Source organism: Schistocerca cancellata, chromosome 8 (genome assembly GCF_023864275.1).
Source record: "Schistocerca cancellata isolate TAMUIC-IGC-003103 chromosome 8, iqSchCanc2.1, whole genome shotgun sequence".
In the NCBI taxonomy this organism is placed as follows: Eukaryota; Metazoa; Arthropoda; class Insecta; order Orthoptera; family Acrididae; genus Schistocerca; species Schistocerca cancellata.
Window position 1 is genome coordinate 291,828,973 of NC_064633.1, and position 17,423 is coordinate 291,846,395.

The 17,423-nt window shown below is 42.5% G+C and overlaps 1 protein-coding gene across 1 annotated transcript in view; it reads left to right on the forward strand.

Annotated features, from left to right (window-relative positions):
* LOC126095135 (guanylate cyclase soluble subunit beta-1) overlaps positions 1-17,423 on the forward strand; it is a 237,714-nt gene that overhangs the window by 27,057 nt on the left and 193,234 nt on the right. The window lies entirely within an intron of this gene.

Consider the following 17,423-nt stretch of genomic DNA (forward strand, 5'->3'; position numbering starts at 1 on the left):
CAGTGCTTATTATATTTATGTCTGTCCAGAAAATCCCCTAAACCTCCGTCAGATGTGCAGACTTTTATCTAGCTCGTTTCGTCTGGAGTTACTACCTTCAACTGCTCCTCATTTATAATCCCTATCTGTTCAGTGCTAACACGTACAAACGGTTTTGCTAACTGGTTTCAATTACTACTTCCTGTCTTGTAAACGGTAGCCCTTTCACAGACGGTATTTAGTTTAACGGATTCTGGGATTCTGTATTATTTCTTGTGTTTACCCTCATTTGCTGGCGCCTTAGCGCAACATAATCCTCTCGCACCACAGAATACGATCGATAATTGTGCCGCTGCTCCCCACTATTTCGCCTATCATTTGCTGGATAGCGCCACCTCCTAGCACCTCTGCTTCTGCTGTTTCCACGGTACCCGCCAATTCTGTTAACGTTTACATTCTATCACGGTTCTTCATTATTTGGTGGTCTGACATTACGATTTGCATGCTCCTCCTCATGTAACAACTTCTCAAACCTTGTCCTATCCCCTTGCAGTCAGTCATCGCTGCACTCCACAGGAAGTGCATGGAGTTGTGGGAAGACGAATGGCTGGCGGTGACGGCCAATAAACTGCGGTCGGTCGTTCCTCCTGCCGGCTGCTCAGGCGGGAAGAGGTGGCGCTCACACGTCTTCGGATCGGGCACTGTCCTCTGACACATAGCTATTTATTACGGTGGGAGGATCCTCCGTTTTGTGATGCTTGTGGTGTGCACATCTCTGTCCGGCACATTTTAACAGACTGCGTTTTATACCGTGATGCAAGGGCAGAAGCACAAGTTGATGGGGATCTGCCCTGTGTTTTAGCTAACGATGAGACGTGTGTGTCTAGGGTTTTTAAGTTTTGTGATGTGTCTGGACTCTGGCCTAAACTTTTAGGCTGGCGGTTTTAGTGTATTGCAGAGTGGCTGACTCCTCCCTTTTTTCCTTGCGGTCAGCCAGCCACTTCCATCTGCTCCATTGTTTTAGCTCCCTCTACCTTTTTCTTCCTGTGTTGTCCATGTTTTACTGCTGACGCCCTGCTTCATCCCACGCTTCGGTGTGGGTGAGCACATATTTTTTATGATTGTTCCCTGTGTTTTATGTTCCGTTTGATGTAAATGTTCTGAGTTTTTTTTTTCTTGACACCCGTCTCATGGTGTGGGTTACTGTAGTCATGTCCTAGTTCATGAACCACGGGCAACGTATGAGTGGCCAAGTAAGTGGTCCTGACAGTCGGGATACCAGTTACTTTGGAATAAGGCTGGGCATCTCGGACATATTCTGAGTCGTGGTCACCTTTGTGCTCATACGGCAAAGACTACCAAATCCACCGGTTAGTCCCTCAGCCGTTAGGGGTAAAACCCAATGGGACTCGGGGCAAGTAAGGCTAGCAACCTGCTTCCCTGGTACTTTAAATATGATGCTGGCAACAATCAGAGCAAAATGCCTCGGACCTTTGGAGGTGACGGAGTCCCACCTCCAACTGACAAACCAGGGACTCCTAAGATACGACTTGGCAAACAAATGGTAATGAGATGGGGGGCTATTAATATCAATGGGGGCTACTCTGGGAAGAAGGTAGAGCTGGCAGAGGCTGCAAGTAAGATGGGGCTGGACGTTTTAGCTGTTAGTGATATTCGGGTAAGGGGTGAGAAAGAAGAGGAAGTGGGAGAATACAAGGTCTACCTGTCAGGAGTCAAAGCAGGAATAGCACAATGGGGTGTAGGGCTTTACATCAGGAAAGAAATGGAACCCAGCGTAGTTGCAATAAGGTATGTAAACGAACGACTGATGTGGATAGATTTGACAGTGTCTAGCAAGAAAATTAGGATTGTGTCAGTATATTCGCATTGTGAAGGGACAGATCAAGATAAGATGGATAGTTTTTATGAGGCACTCAGTGATGTAGTTGTTAGAGTAAAGGACAAGGACAGTGTTCTGCTCATGGGTGATTTTAACGCCAGGATTGGAAATCGAACAGAAGGGTATGAAAAGGTTATGGGTAAATTTGGAGAGGATATGGAGGCTAACAGGAACGGGAAACAACTCTTGGATTTCTGTGCCAGTATGGGCTTAGTAATCACAAACTCCTTATTTAATCATAAGAACATTCACCGGTATACTTGGGAAGGCAGGGGAACCAGATCTGTCATTGACTATATAGTAACAGATCAGGAATTCAGGAAGGCTGTGAGGGACACACGTCTATTCAGGGGATTCTTTGATGACACTGATCATTATTTAATCTGCAGTGAAATTGGGATTGTGAGGCCGAAAGTGCAGGAGGTAAGGTCCATATGTAGGAGGATAAGAGTGGAGAAACTTCAGGATAAGGAAATCAGGCACAAGTACATAACAGCGATCTCAGAAAGGTACCAGTTAGTTGAATGTAGCCAATTACAGTCATTGGAAAAGGAATGGACAAGGTACAGGGACACAGTACTAGAAGTGGCTAAAGAATGTCTTGGAACGGTAGTGTGTAAAAGTAGGAAGAAGCAAACAGCTTGGTGGAATGATACAGTCAAGGCAGCCTGTAAAAGGAAAAAGAAGGCGTATCAAAAATGGCTACATACCAGAACCCAGGTAGACAGAGAAAGTTATGTTGAAGAAAGAAACAAAGCCAAACAGATAATTGCAGCATCCAAGAAGAAATCGTGGGAAGACTTTTGAAACAGGTTGGAGACTATGGGTCAAGCTGCTGGAAAACCATTCTGGAGTGTAATTAGCAGTCTTCGAAAGGGAGGTAAGAAGGAAATGACAAGTATTTTGGACAGGTCAGGAAAACTGCTGGTGAATCCTGTGGATGCCTTGGGAAGATGGAGGGAATATTTTGAAGAGTTGCTCAATGTAGGTGAAAATGCGATCAGTAATGTTTCAGATTTCGAGGTAGAATGGGATAGGAATGATGATGGAAATAGGATCACATTTGAGGAAGTGGAAAAAATGGTCAATAGATTGCAGTGCAATAAAGCGGCTGGGGTGGATGAAATTAAGTCGGAACTCATCAAATACAGTGGAATGTCAGGTCTTAAATGGCTACACAGGATAATTGAAATGGCCTGGGAGTCGGGACAGGTTCCATCAGACTGGACAAAAGCAGTAATCACACCAATCTTTAAACATGGAAACAGAAAAGATTGTAACAACTACAGAGGTATCTCTTTAATCAGCGTTGTGGGTAAAATCTTCTCAGGTATTGTTGAAAGGAAAGTGCGAGTATTAGTTGAGGACCAATTGGATGAAAATCAGTGTGGGTTTAGGCCTCTTAGAGGTTGTCAGGACCAGATCTTTAGCTTACGGCAAATAATGGAGAAGTGTTATGAGTGGAACAGGGAATTGTATCTATGCTTTATAGATCTAGAAAAGGCATATGACCGGTTTCCTAGGAGGAAGTTATTGTCTGTTCTACAAGATTATGGAATACGAGGCAAACTTTTGCAAGCAATTAAAGGTCTTTACATGGATAGTCAGGCAGCAGTTAGAGTTGATGGTAAATTGAGTTCATGGTTCAGAGTAGTTTCAGGGGTAAGACAAGGCTGCAACCTGTCTCCACTGTTGTTCATATTATTCATGGATCATATGTTGAAAACAATAGACTGGCTGGGTGAGATTAAGATATGTGAACACAAAATAAGCAGTCTTGCATATGCGGATGACTTAGTTGTGATGGCAGATTCGATTGAAAGTTTGCAAAGTAATATTTCAGAGCTAGATCAGAAATGTAAGGACTATGGTATGAAGATTAGCATCCCTCCAAAACGAAAGTAATGTCAGTGGGAAAGAAATATAAACGGATTGAGTGCCAAATAGGAGGAACAAAGTTAGAACAGGTGGACGGTTTCAAGTACTTAGGATGCATATTCTCACAGGATGGCAACATAGTGAAAGAACTGGAAGCGAGGTGTAGCAAAGCTAATGTAGTGAGCGCTCAGCTACGATCTACTCTCTTCTGCAAGAAGGAAGTCAGTACCAAGACTAAGTTATCTGTGCACCGTTCAATCTTTCGACCAACTTTGTTGTATGGGAGCGAAAGCTGGATGGATTCAGGTTACCTTATCAACAAGTCTGAGGTTACGGATATGAAAGAAGCTAGGATGATTGCAGGTACTAGTAGATGGGAACAATGGCAGGAGGGTGTCCACGATGAGGAAATCAAAGAAAAACTGGGAATGAACTCTATAGATGTAGCAGTCATGGCGAACGGGCTTAGATGGTGGGGTCATGTTACACGCATGGGAGAAGCAAGGTTACCCAAGAGACTCATGGATTCAGCAGTAGAGGGTAGGAGGAGTCGGGGCAGACCGAGGAGAAGGTACCTGGATTCGGTTAAGAATGATTTTGAAGTAATAGGTTTAACATCAGAAGAGGCATCAATGTTAGCACTGAATAGGGGATCATGGAGGAACTGTATAAGGGGGGCTATGCTCCAGACTGAACGCTGAAAGGCATAATCAGTCTTAAATGATGATGATGATGATGATGATGATGACCCGTCTCACTATGATACTGAACGGGCGCTGAAGACCTTGCTGTCGTGCGCCCCCAAAACCCTTCTACTACTTCTACTACTACTACTTGACGATGCCAGGGAATGAAATTGGTCCATGCTCCCAACAGTCACAACGTGACCATTCAAACAAAGGAACGGGTTAAATTAACGGCTATTTTTTTCTCTACTAGCTTTCAGTGCTTCAGCTTGATTTTCATTTCCTTTGAATCCAAGTTGCTTGTAAAGTTGACTGACAATAATTCAACAATTATGAATCTTAATTTTTCAGTGTGGAAGTTTATTTCGTACCCAAATCTCAGCTGTGAAGCGTGGATGTCGAAAATGTTGCAAGTGCCTACTCTCATTTGAGGTTTGATATTTCTTTTTAAATTCTACCCAATAACTGATTTCTTTTTGTACATCGCTTAGTTGTATCATAAAAATTCAGCAGGTGTTCTGATAGAACAGAAATATGCTGCCCACTACATTAATGCAAAAATTAATGAGAAAAATTACGAAAAAATAATTTTGTGAGAACGTTCTAAATGCCGAACCAAGAAACTCACGGTTCACAGTGTCAATCAGAAGAATTTGTTCCAAGTGCCACAATACAAAAGCATTACTTTTTATTTGGGAAACACAGATATACAGCAGTACTATTTTAATTAAAAGAATTTTTGTCAACGAAAATCACTTATCATTCGTTTTACATGCTTTTTGTTTGAAAATAGCTACATTACATTCCTGAAAAAACATCCCTCACTATTCAGTTCTCTTTCTTACACAGCTGCATGCTTGGGATGAGATGTTGCAAAATTTATTGCAAGCCTTTGTGCTGTCGAAGACAAGGCGATATGATCGATAGGTCTTCCCTTTCTGCAACTAACAAGCACAGATAGTCATTCAGATGAAATTCGGCGCGACATACATAAGCCATGATCTTCCTGCTTTTGACATTGAAATTTTTCCCTCTTCGATCCACAGTAAGAATTTTTAATATCTGTTTGAAGTGAATGATTATGTGATACTTTGATTATATTGCATTTGGAGATTTTACACTATTAGTGACAACAATGTATCAGCAGCATCTTTAAAAAGAAGTTACTTCTACCGATTGGTATTATTTGGAGTGGGTTCATAGCTTTAGCCGGCGGAACTGCCAATAAGAAATGACAGTAAGAATGTTTTTCATTTCCACTCCTCAATTCTCCTTCCACCTCCATACCTGTCAATCTTTAATTGCTTTTTCTAAGTGAAATGAACTGGATAGAACTACGATTTGAGTTGTATGAACAAGAACTTGCCTACGATTTTCAGATTTTACTCTCTTTTGTGTCGTAATTCAATCGTCTATAATTGCCCTAGACTCTTCACAGTATTTAAAATTTGCTATCCCAGCTTTTATTGACGAACACATTTTTCAGAAATCTCAGGCGCTTTGAATACACCTTCGTTTTCTTTGAATTTTTCTTCCATATTTTGAACGACATAATAGAAAATCTTCTCTGCTACCTTTACTATTACCCGAGTCAGGTTCTAGAACTAAACCAGAACCATAGTATAACTACACAACTCTACAAGACAGTTATAGCGGTGTGACGTTAGTGACATGTAATGTATTTAGCGCTGATAAAACATTTATCAACGTCGCTGAGTTTTCTGAAGCTGGAATGAGTTGATGTACGGCGAGTTTCATGATGTGATACAGTCTAGCCTCAGGATTCTCAACAGTAAATAATTATCATTTTCTAGCATTAAAATTAATATTTACGTTAGTATATTTCCGAATTCCGCCCGGTAGTTAAGGATATTCGCCTTAACTTCGGAAAGCTACACCAATTAGTAAATTTACGACTTTGCTACTTTTTTGCGTAAAGATTATATCTAAACTAATTATTAATGTCGTGGACATTTGTTTTTTATCAGTTCTGTCCACACGAGTTTTATTTTCTTTGGAAACAACTGTTTGCTTTTCTGAAGATTATCTCACGTCAGCCAAATGAAACACGTGCAGTGCAGCGTTTAGCTGCGGCGTAAAGCGATCAATCTTTATGTTGATGTCCACATTCTAAAGCAGCTCTCCAGGCTGAGAGGTGCTGGACTTCTCCGGTCCATAAAACAGAAGCACGACCGTTATAGTTATAACGATATCGTAGAGGCTTATCGCTGCGAACACAAACCAAGTAGCTCCAAAGAAGTGAGCCATTGCTTATGACGGCCATCATATTTATCCTCACACGGATAATTTGAAATTGTAGGTAGTACAGCAGTATGTAGCTTCCACTAAAGTGCCATGTCATCAGAACTATCTGAGATAAGACCAGTAAAGGCATAAAAGAAGCTGATGTTCTCGTACTTCGTTTTTCTCAGCAAACGTGAGATAAATGTGAGCGTCAGCATGGGTGGTGTGATAAAGATTCGTTAGCGCATCTTCGTGTGAGATTTCTCTTACGATCACTTAATATTACATGCTGTAAACCAGCGGGCGTAAAAGAGTAATGGCGTGAATTCAGCTTTGAAGAGAATACTGTAGTCGAACTTCGATGTTCAGTATGGTGGGGACTGGGTGGCCGGTCGATTCCAGTGACGGCAGTTTTATCAGACTCAAAGGACATAGGGTGCTCATGAAATGACGCAATTTCAGAGACTTTACTGGTCTCATACATGTATGATTTTTGTATATAGACTGAAGGGATGAGTGAAAATTTGTACTAAGGTCGGGAATTGAACCCGGGTCTCCTGATAGGTAGGTGCATTAGTTAATAAGCCACCCTGCCACACAGTGGCACGAATTGCCCTTGCAGGCCTCCCTCCTCGATCCAAATCCTCACTGCCGCCACCGTCTGCTTTTTAATTTCCCCTTACGCACGAACATAATTTTCCGAAGCTCTCCATGTTCTCTAATAGCACGTCAGGATTGAACGTAAATGGAATATCCAGCCTGAAGCCCAGGTATAGGTACTTACACAAATTATCTACGTAGGGTAGACATTTCAACAGTGTGACGTAAAAACCCTTGCTTCAGCAAGACTTCAAAGATGAAAGCGCCAGCAGTAGAACGAATGTGGGTGTTCGCTCAAGACGATATGAAAGCCAAAGAAAGAAAGAACTTCCAGGTGTGTTCTCTCTGTTTCAAGTGTTTGTAATAGTAAGAAAATATGTGCTGTGGAAGAAACGAATCAACTACTGCATAAATACACTTGAATACATTTGGATATTTCTGACCACGACACAGGGGACAGAGACAGATAGCAGGAACACTTGATAACTGATAGGTGGCCTGCAAAGGAAGACACGAGAAAATCTGCTGGTCCCACGGTACCTACACTAGGCACCACAGCCAAAACGAGAGCGACTTGAGTGAAAATGGAGGTTTTACTTAAAACTATTTGTTTCATTCTCTATAACATTGAGCATACCATTGAGCAGGTATGATAAAGGTGGATGTATGTATGCATGTATGTCCCACATCATCTTCTAAACCACTGCATCGACTTCTGCAGCCAAATTTGGTTCACGTATCAGTTACTGTCTGGAAAGAATCACAGTAGGGTAAGAACCACCTACCTCTCATAGGAGTGGTGGTGAAAAAGTAACATACTGCACGATGCCCAAATAGCCAGATTATTCTCATCCAGTATTTGAAAATGAGAGCACTTAGGCACTTGAAACAAACTTTATAAATAATTTCAAACCCCTATGAGACTTTTCTCGCCCACACCACTCAAAAAATGATGAAAGAAGGTTATCTCTTACTACATTTAGGCTGCTCATGCAATAAAATGGCTGTATCGGGTATGGTCTTTTATTTTTTACTTCTTTACTAATTACTTTCTTTGCAACAAATTTTGCAAACGGTATTCACATATATCACTGAATGTACTTGCAAGAATATATCACTGTACCATAAGTAGCTGATGAGATGTGACGTCATAAACTCTAAGATACATGAAAAAAATGTTGCATCACGCATTAAGTTTTAATTTATTACTTCTTTACTGGTAAGTTATTCAGAACACATTTCGCACACAGTAGCCACATTTAGCGTTTTATGCACCCAAAAAACAATATCGCTGTAAAACACGTAGTTTAGGAGATATGAAGTCATAAACATTGAAATGCATGGAAAGAAAACTACAGCGGGAAATTCGCTTGTGACATAAGTGAAATATGTGCTCAAATATGTTCGAAATATAAGTGAAAAATATTTAGCATGTGCTTATGTGGGTAAAGTGCCTCCTAAGCTTCTGGATCGATCGCAACAAACTTGGTATCCATACCGCTTACTATCTGGAAAAATATAAGCCAGGAATCTCTTGTTGGGTTTGGATTGGTAACTTGAAGAGAGAAGGTTGGAGGAGGAAAGGCTCCTATTGGAGTGGAGGGTGGTAACATGAAGAGAGGTGAGACGAGGAGGAGATGGACAGACAAGGGGGAAAAGAAGAATATGGTCAATGATGGGGTGGCGGGGAGGAGGAGATGGGCAGAGAGAAGGGGAGGGAGAAATGTACAGAACGCGACGAGTGGGAGACGGTCAGACGGAGGATGAGGATAAGATAGATGGAGGGTAAGGAGGGGATGGACTGAGGAGGAGGAGACAGACTTTGAGGGGGTGATGAGGAGATAGTGAAATAGGGAGAGCAGGAGGAAGTGGACTTAGAGTTGAGCAGAGGGGGAAGGAGCAGATTTACAGAGATGCTGAAGGGGAGGGAGGAGGCGCAGGTGGATCAAAAAAGGAAACATGCAGGGATCGACAGACGCAGAGGGAGGAAGAGACGGGGATGGTATGGAGAAACTGGACAGAGGAAGAGAAGTCAAGGATATCGACAGAGAGAGTGAGAGGAGGAGATGGTCAGAGAGTGTGGGTGTAGAATACGGACAATGGAGGGAGAAGGAGCAGATGGACAGAGTGGGGAGCAGCAGATGCGCAGCGCAGGACGCAGGAGGAGGTGGACACCGAGAGGGGCGTCATCCTGGCCATCAAGGTTCTTGCCCTTCTTGCCCCATAATGGCGACAGGCGAACGTTTAGCCTACTTTCAACAGTCACCAAATCGCGCCTTTTCTCATACCCAATAACTCGTCCCCACACCAAGATCGCAAGAGTTGGTGGGGTATGAGTGTCGAGACGCGCTGCTTCCTGCGACTAACAAGTTAGTGTCGATGTGACCGCCACAAACCGAAACGAGACTCGCCTCACTGAACACCTCATAATGTCACTTAATGTACTAATTGCCGCTGGCTTTACAGCCTGCAAATTTTAACTGTGTGGCGTATGGTATCAGCAGTAAACGATGCGTGACAACTCGTGATTACAACCAATCTTCCAGTAATCTGATCTCGAAGGAGCATGGTGCATGGTGCATGGTGCCACTCTCCCGAAATTTCATTTGTTGTCGCCTGAAAATTCATAAAAGGCACAGGTTGTACAGCGAGGAAGTCTCTGATTTTAACATTAAATATCTCGAGAATTAAAATCGATAGATGAGTGTAAGAAAAGATATGTTTATGATGAAAGCTATAAGACTTTTATACAGATGTGATACAGAAGTTTATAAGTAGTTTTAAAAGCTGCTAACAGATGGTGCTGTATGCTGTGCAGTATCAGTGTGCATAATTAAACTCGTCCCCTACCGGCAGTCTTCGGAATCACACAACTGTCTTTCGGAAATGTCTGTCACTCGCAGTATGGAGGTGGTGCACACGAGCAATGAAATATGCCATCACATCCTGTAGTTTCTCAACGAAAATGGATTATAGCTCGTCCACATGGAGGGATGGATTTTTAATGTGCCTCACAAAAAGTTGTCAAAAGCAGTCAGGGTGGGCGAATATAGAGAAGAATTCACCCTGTGCCAATAAATTTGCAATTATCCAACGCAGTGACCCTATTCCTGAAATATCCAGCAAGAAAGATAAATGCCTGTTCCTTGTGATGTGGTCTGGCCATATTTTACATCAACCGCTCGGTTCCTGGTCGATCCCCCAATGCTAGATGTGTTGCGACAAATTGTACCACAACCACAACTTAATGTTCACTAGTGATCGTTTCTCGGCACGGAAAAAGGGCCAATAATGCCTCTGCTGTATAACACGGTCCAAACGATAAAGTTTGGGAGAATACCGTAGTTTTACTTCAAGCAGATGATGATTTTTGGAAGCTCATAATCGCCAGTTTTGATTATTCACGACTCCATTCAGGAGGAAGTCTGTTTCACCAGTGAACCAGATGCAATCAATATTAAATCATTCATTTTCAGTCACTATGAGAATTCTGTTTGCGAATTCAACCATCTGTCGCACAGCTCGTACAGAAATGGCCCGGTGTGTTTCGACTTTAAATTGAGCCATCTATTTTCTGCGACTTGGAACGCTTCCTGTCAGTGCCTGCTGCAATTCTTCGGACGAATTTCCTTGGATGTTTCTGAATAATTCCAGAAAGCGTGGCGACTTTTCAGGAGTAACTACACTCTGCCTGGGGCTAACATTGCCCGCTAGGTCATCAGCCACACCACCCGGCCGTTGCAATTTGCCGAAGAGTTTGCAAACTCTTTCCGCATAGGGTCCTTTTGGTAAGTTAAAAAGTTGGTGAAGATTGATATTGTCAGGGAGGAGACGGCGGTGTCAATGTAAGGTATTAAAAAATTAAAGAGTTATAGTCAAAAAAGTCGTTTTATACCTTGACCGCTGTTTTCGTATACAATCATAGTAGGAAGACTAGCTTCCGTTGTTTTCGACAACCATCCTCATATTCTTCAAATCGTAAAAAAACGAAACGTATGCACTGGTAAAAAAAACATAATTAACGGTATTCATGCACTGAAATATATTCTTATTGTGGGCCAACGTTTACGACGCAGTTAGAAACTTCATCATGAGCCAGCCATGTTGTGATTCATAACCTCGCAAGATGACGGTAATAAATAAGGAAACTTGTCAGTTGCATTTGTAAAACTTGCATCACATGCCTGGGATTTGCAATTGTACAGCAAGTATTATTGTGAGAGCGGTATATGCAACGGTGCTCCACAGTGTGTCCGAAAGAACAGACACAGTTTCCATCCTGCAGCCGTTATCAATCAAGACACAAAGGAATTACGACATGACGCTGCTAGTGGACAATGATTTGTATCAATGGAGAAAGTTGTGAATTGGTACCGGACTGGGATTCGAATATGGGCCTCCTGCTTACTAGGCAGATGTTCTGACCACTGAGCCATCTGGACACAGAGGTCATCGCATCTGCACGAACCATCCCAGCACGCCTCCCGTCAACCTCAAATTCTCAACGTATCCATACACTACTGCTGTGCCCCTTGTCCTTATACTCATTACTCGAGGCATTTCGCCGATTCGCGTAAGAGTTAGAGCATGATGTGCACCTGCACTGAAGGGATGATTGACCAGTCTCGCCTTAATTATCTGTGTGGTGTCTGTTCTTTCGGACATATCCTAAGAAACAGACACAACATGTATAATCAAGGCGAAAATGCACAATGATGCACATCAGGCCCGAACTCTTGCGGGAGTCGACGAAATACCGCGCGTAATGAGGGTAATGGGCAAGGGGCACAACAGTAGTAGTGTATGGATAAGTTGAGAATTTAGTTCTGACAGGAGGCTCGCTGAGGGGGTTCGTGCAGTTGCGATGACTTCTGTGTCCGGATGTAGCTCAGCGTGCTCGGTCAGAGGATGGATGGCTGCCCTCTGTAATGAAGAAAAGTAAGTGAAATATTCAGCGATCAACTTGAAGGGATGTCGTCTGCGTCCGCCCAGACCAAATGGGAAGAACATTAACTAACAAAATGGACCAACGACAAAAAAGTGGTCAGAGCACCCTCCTATCAATCAGAGGGACGCGGGTTCGAATCCCAATCCGGCACAAATTCGCAATTTTTATCATTGATGCAAATCAGTGCCCACCAGCAGCTGCATGTCGTAATTCCTTCGTGTCTTAATACTTGTGTCGTGCTTATATTGTTCTTACTATAATACTTGCTGTACAACTGCAAATCACGGACGTGTGAAGCGGATTTTACTAATACAACTGATAAGTATCCTTCTTTATAACCGTCATCTTGCAAGATTATGGTGCAAACCTTGGCTTGCTTCTTACGACGTTTTAAGCGACGTACTGTCAGAATCTTGGTAGCCCACAATACGAAAGCATTTCAATGCATGACTACAGGTAATGATGATGTTTTTCAATGCACATGCATAGATCTTTTACGATTTTAAGGATCTAAGGATGGTTGTGTAAAACAACCGAAGCTAGTCATCATGATACAATCGTATACAGGAAATTGCGGTCTATGGATAAAGAGTATTTTACATAATGTTTCTAATAAATTATATTAAATCGTGTTTAAAAACTACACCTTGTAGCCGCAAGACTGCTCTAACCTGTGGTATTCCAGTACCAGAAAATCATGTTGCTGAATATAACATACGATTTCAACCTCTTCCTTCGATATGCTAACCTTCTTTCACGTTTTGACGGTGAAACCGATCGCTCTGACCTGCAGTGAACTATGTATGGGCACTACAGGGATTGCACCGCTGTCTGTTAGTAGGTTTTCAAACTAATTAGAAAATTCTATGTAACTCCTGTATAAAATTAATAATAAACGTAACGTTTGTTGGATTCGTCTGTCGATCTTAGTTTTAGAGATATTCAGTTTTCAAATCGGGCACGCCTTCGCTAGGTACTCTGTAGCTGAAAAATCCTACGGTGTTGTTGTGGCGTAGCGCTTCTGGAAGAACACGTTCCGATTCTTCTTTTCCACGCTGCTAGTCTGAGCCAATCTCGTTGCCACCCGTTCTGAAGTCATTGCACAACGGTCAATGATCCGTGAAATCTGTTTGTATCGTGGTTAAATATGCCTGTCAATATCTCGACGTTTTTCAAAATCCGGATTCTAGCGCTAAACAGTTGACAGTGTCGTATTACGATCTTCACATAAAACGTTCCACTAGCATCCGACGCACTCAATAGCTGTTATCTACCGACACCATTCTTCAACTTTAGGATTGCCTTCCGCCTCCATTGAAAATGTTTTCGCGTAATGATGACATTTTAATCAGTGTATACAGTAGGCACTTCAGTTGCAGATGAATGGGCGTCTCTAAAGAGGGCAACCACATATGATGGACTGTCAGACAACGGTACGAAAAAGGTAGCTCCGAACAAAGTTCAGTAAAAGAAAAAATACTTCAACTGTTCGACTAAAGGAGGAAGTACAAAATAACTGAGGGAGAGACACGAATGTAGCAATATAAATAACTTAGGAATGAAGTCAATAGGAAGTGTACGGCAACCAAGTCACAATGGCTGCTGACAAAATGTGAAGAAATCGAAGAGTTCAATGGGATTTCCACTGTTAAACGCAGAGGAAAGGACAGATAGGTGGAAAGAGTACATTGAAGGCCTCTATGAGGGAGCGGACTTATCTGATGATATGATGGAAGGAGAAGCTGGAGTCGATAAGGAAGATGTAGGGGATCCAGTATTTGAGTCATAATTTAGAAGAGCTCTGGAAACTTGATCGAATAAGGTGGGAGGGATATTATCCACAGGAATTACTAAGATTATTGCGGGTAAGAGCAACCTAATTGCGACGAAGGCTACCATCAGACTTCAGAAGAACATCTTACACACAGTTCGGAAGATAGCAAGGGTACACAGGTTCGAAAACTGTAGAATTATCAGCTTAACATCTCGTTCACCCAAGCTGCTGAGAAGAATAACACACAGAAGAATGGAAAAGAGATTTGGGAACCTGTTAGATGACGATCAGTTTAGCTTTAGGAAAGGCCTAGGTACTAGAGAGGTGGTGCTGACGTTGCTATTGACAAGGGAAGCAACACAGGAGAAAAATCAGTATACGCTCATAGCAATTCTCGAGCGACAAACAGATCTCGACATTATGAAACAGTGAAAGATGTTCAAAATTCTGAGAAAAATAGGAGCAGACTACCGGGAATTACGGGTGATTTACGAGGTATGTTCAATAAATATCGCATCACATTTTTTCTCTCGTCAGTTTAAAATATGCAGAGCTGTTTTGAGACGTCGTGGAGTGTTCCATCGGCAGCCCCTAAAGTTTCACGAAGTTTCGATAGGTGGCGGCGCTATACGTAGTCTTCAAAAATGGTTCAAATGGCTCTGAGCACTATGGGACTTAACATCTGAGGTCATCAGTCCCATAGACGCAGAACTACTTAAACCTAACTAACGTCAGGACATCACACACATCCATGCCTGAGGCAGGATTCGAAACTGCGACTGTAGCGGTCGCGCGTTCCAGACTGTAGCGCCTAGAACCACTCGGCCACTCCGGCCGGCGTAATCTTCAAAATGGATCTGTAACAGAGCTGCGTTCCAAACAGGAAAAAGTCATTGAGTTTGTTCTGACACAAAACCAGACTATCGCAGATATTCAAAGCACTTGCAGAATGTCTACGGAGACCTGGCAGTGAACAAAAGGACGGTGAGCCGTTGGTCGATGTGTCTGTCTTTCTAACACGTGCCGGTCGACCACACACAGCTGCCCTATCCTCAGGAAACTGAATAAATGACATCAACGTGTTCGTCGCTACAAAAATACAACCGAACGTCTCCTTCTCCACGACAACGCAAGGCCTCACACAAGTCTGCGCACCCGACAGGAGCTTACAAAACTTCATTGGACTGTTCCTCCTCATCTTCCCTACAGATCGAATTTCCTACCTCCCGACTTCCACCTGTTTGGTACGATGAAAAATGCAGTGCACAGGAAGCAGTACTTGGACGATAGGGAGGTTATTTATTCAGCAAGACGTTGGGTCCGACGATGACCACTAAAGTGGTACCTTGCGGCCAACAGTCCACCGCAGTAAAGTGGCGTAATGCCGTCGCATTGAACGGAGATTATGTTGATGGTTCAAATGGCTCTAAGCACTATGGGACTTAACATCTGAGGTTATCAGCCCCCTAGACTTAGAACTACTTAAACCTAACTACCTTAAGGACATCACACACATCCATGCCCGACGCAGGATTCGAACCTGCGACCGTAGCAGCACCGTGGTTCCGGACTGAAACGCCTAGAACCGCTCAGCCACAGCGGCCGGCACGATTATGTTGAGAAAAAGGATTTTGTATACCAAATGAGTGCGGAATAATATTGCGTATTGGAATTCAGAATAAAACCAACTTGCTTTCCGAAAAACATGTGTTGCATTATTCATTGAACGCATTTTGTACAATATGTATAAGAACTAAAAGGGAACAATAAGACTGTAAGGCCAAGGACGAAGTTCTCGGATTAAAAAGATTGTAAGACAAAGGCGCAGTTTTTCAGTCCTACTGTTTAATCTATATACCGAACAAGCAATAATGTAAGTAAAAGGAAAGTTCAAGAGTGGGATTAAAATTCAGAGTGAAAGGTCGGATTAAAGGAAGACATGGAAGAAAATCAGAGGCGTGCTGCTGGAGTTGTTACTGGTAGGTTCAGTCAACACGCGAGTATTACGGGAATGCTCCTTGGACTCAAAAGGGAATCCACAGAAGGAACAAGTAGTTCTTTTCGCGAAACGCTATTGAAGAAATATAAGCAGTTGACATTTAAGACTTAATTTGGAACTATTTTACTGCTGCCAAGATGTATCTCGTGCAAGGGCCACGAAGACAAGATGAGAGAAATCAGAGCTCGTATGGAGTTGTACAGTTAGTGTTTTTCCCTCGCGAGTGGGACACGAAAGGAAATTTTAAGAGTGTTAGACTGTACCCTCCGCCATACACCCTACCGTGGCTTGCGGTGTATTTATATAGCTGAAGATGTGGAAATCATTTCTGCAGTTATCACTGAAAAAATAGAGGTGTGTGTAAAGTGTAAAAACACTTTACAAGAGGTCGAGAAGGAAATGTTAATGGGTTCTGTAAATATTTAACACTAACACGAATGGTTCGTTAACATGGTAATCATTTCGTCACGCATACGTTCACCACAATGATGATAGTAGTGAACATGATGATAGTGAAAATTGTGTAAGTTGCAAATGAAGCCTTGAGATATATGAGGGTGTCTCGTTTCATCCACAGCGTTCTCTATTTTACAGTTACGCTTTTCAAATCGGGCTGTCTCGTGACTGGTGTACTGTGTTTGTTGGAGATCGAAGAGCGTATACTAAAATCGAAACTTAATGTGACAAAAATGCAGAGGACCATCCACAGTTCTGTAAGGGAATTTTCTGGAAGGTTAACGAAGGACGGTAGTATAATTTCTCCCCGGTGTGATACTTTTCACGGTTTCCGTTAGAGTTAGACACCGTGTCTTACTAAAGGAAAGATTCGACGTTGAAGATAGACCACGCTTGTATGGAGTCTTCACCTTTTACGTGACGTCGCTTAGTGAGACGAAATTAAGATCATAGTCCATTGAGTGAAGATGTCCAGATGACACCTACCATAACTAGACGTACGCGCCAGAGGTCGAGTACGTGATGAGTTCTACCTTGCTTGCCATCACCGTAGCAACCAAATCACATGTCTTCGTAGCTTACTATCGTAGTTTTAAGCAAATCGCAAATTGTTTACAAAAATGCTCAAAAGTCGTCTCCAGTTGCCTGGTGCTGGGCTACTCGCACGCACTTTTGAAAAGTCACAAACATTCAACATCTGAACACAGACGGCAATCCGGATTAAAAACAAGGGAAGTTACCCAGGTTTTGAAAATTAGTCACTGAGGTAGGTAAACGTAAACCTATGTGCATTACTTAAGAAATGAACCGTGTCACTGAGTCTGTAGATATGAAAAGCCAGATGGTCACCTTCTCGTGATGCAATAGTAGGCGCTTCAGAATCACTACAGAATTATACTTTCCTGCCGAACTGCAGTAATCAGATGCTTTTCTTCTCTTCACTCAACTCTGTCAATTTC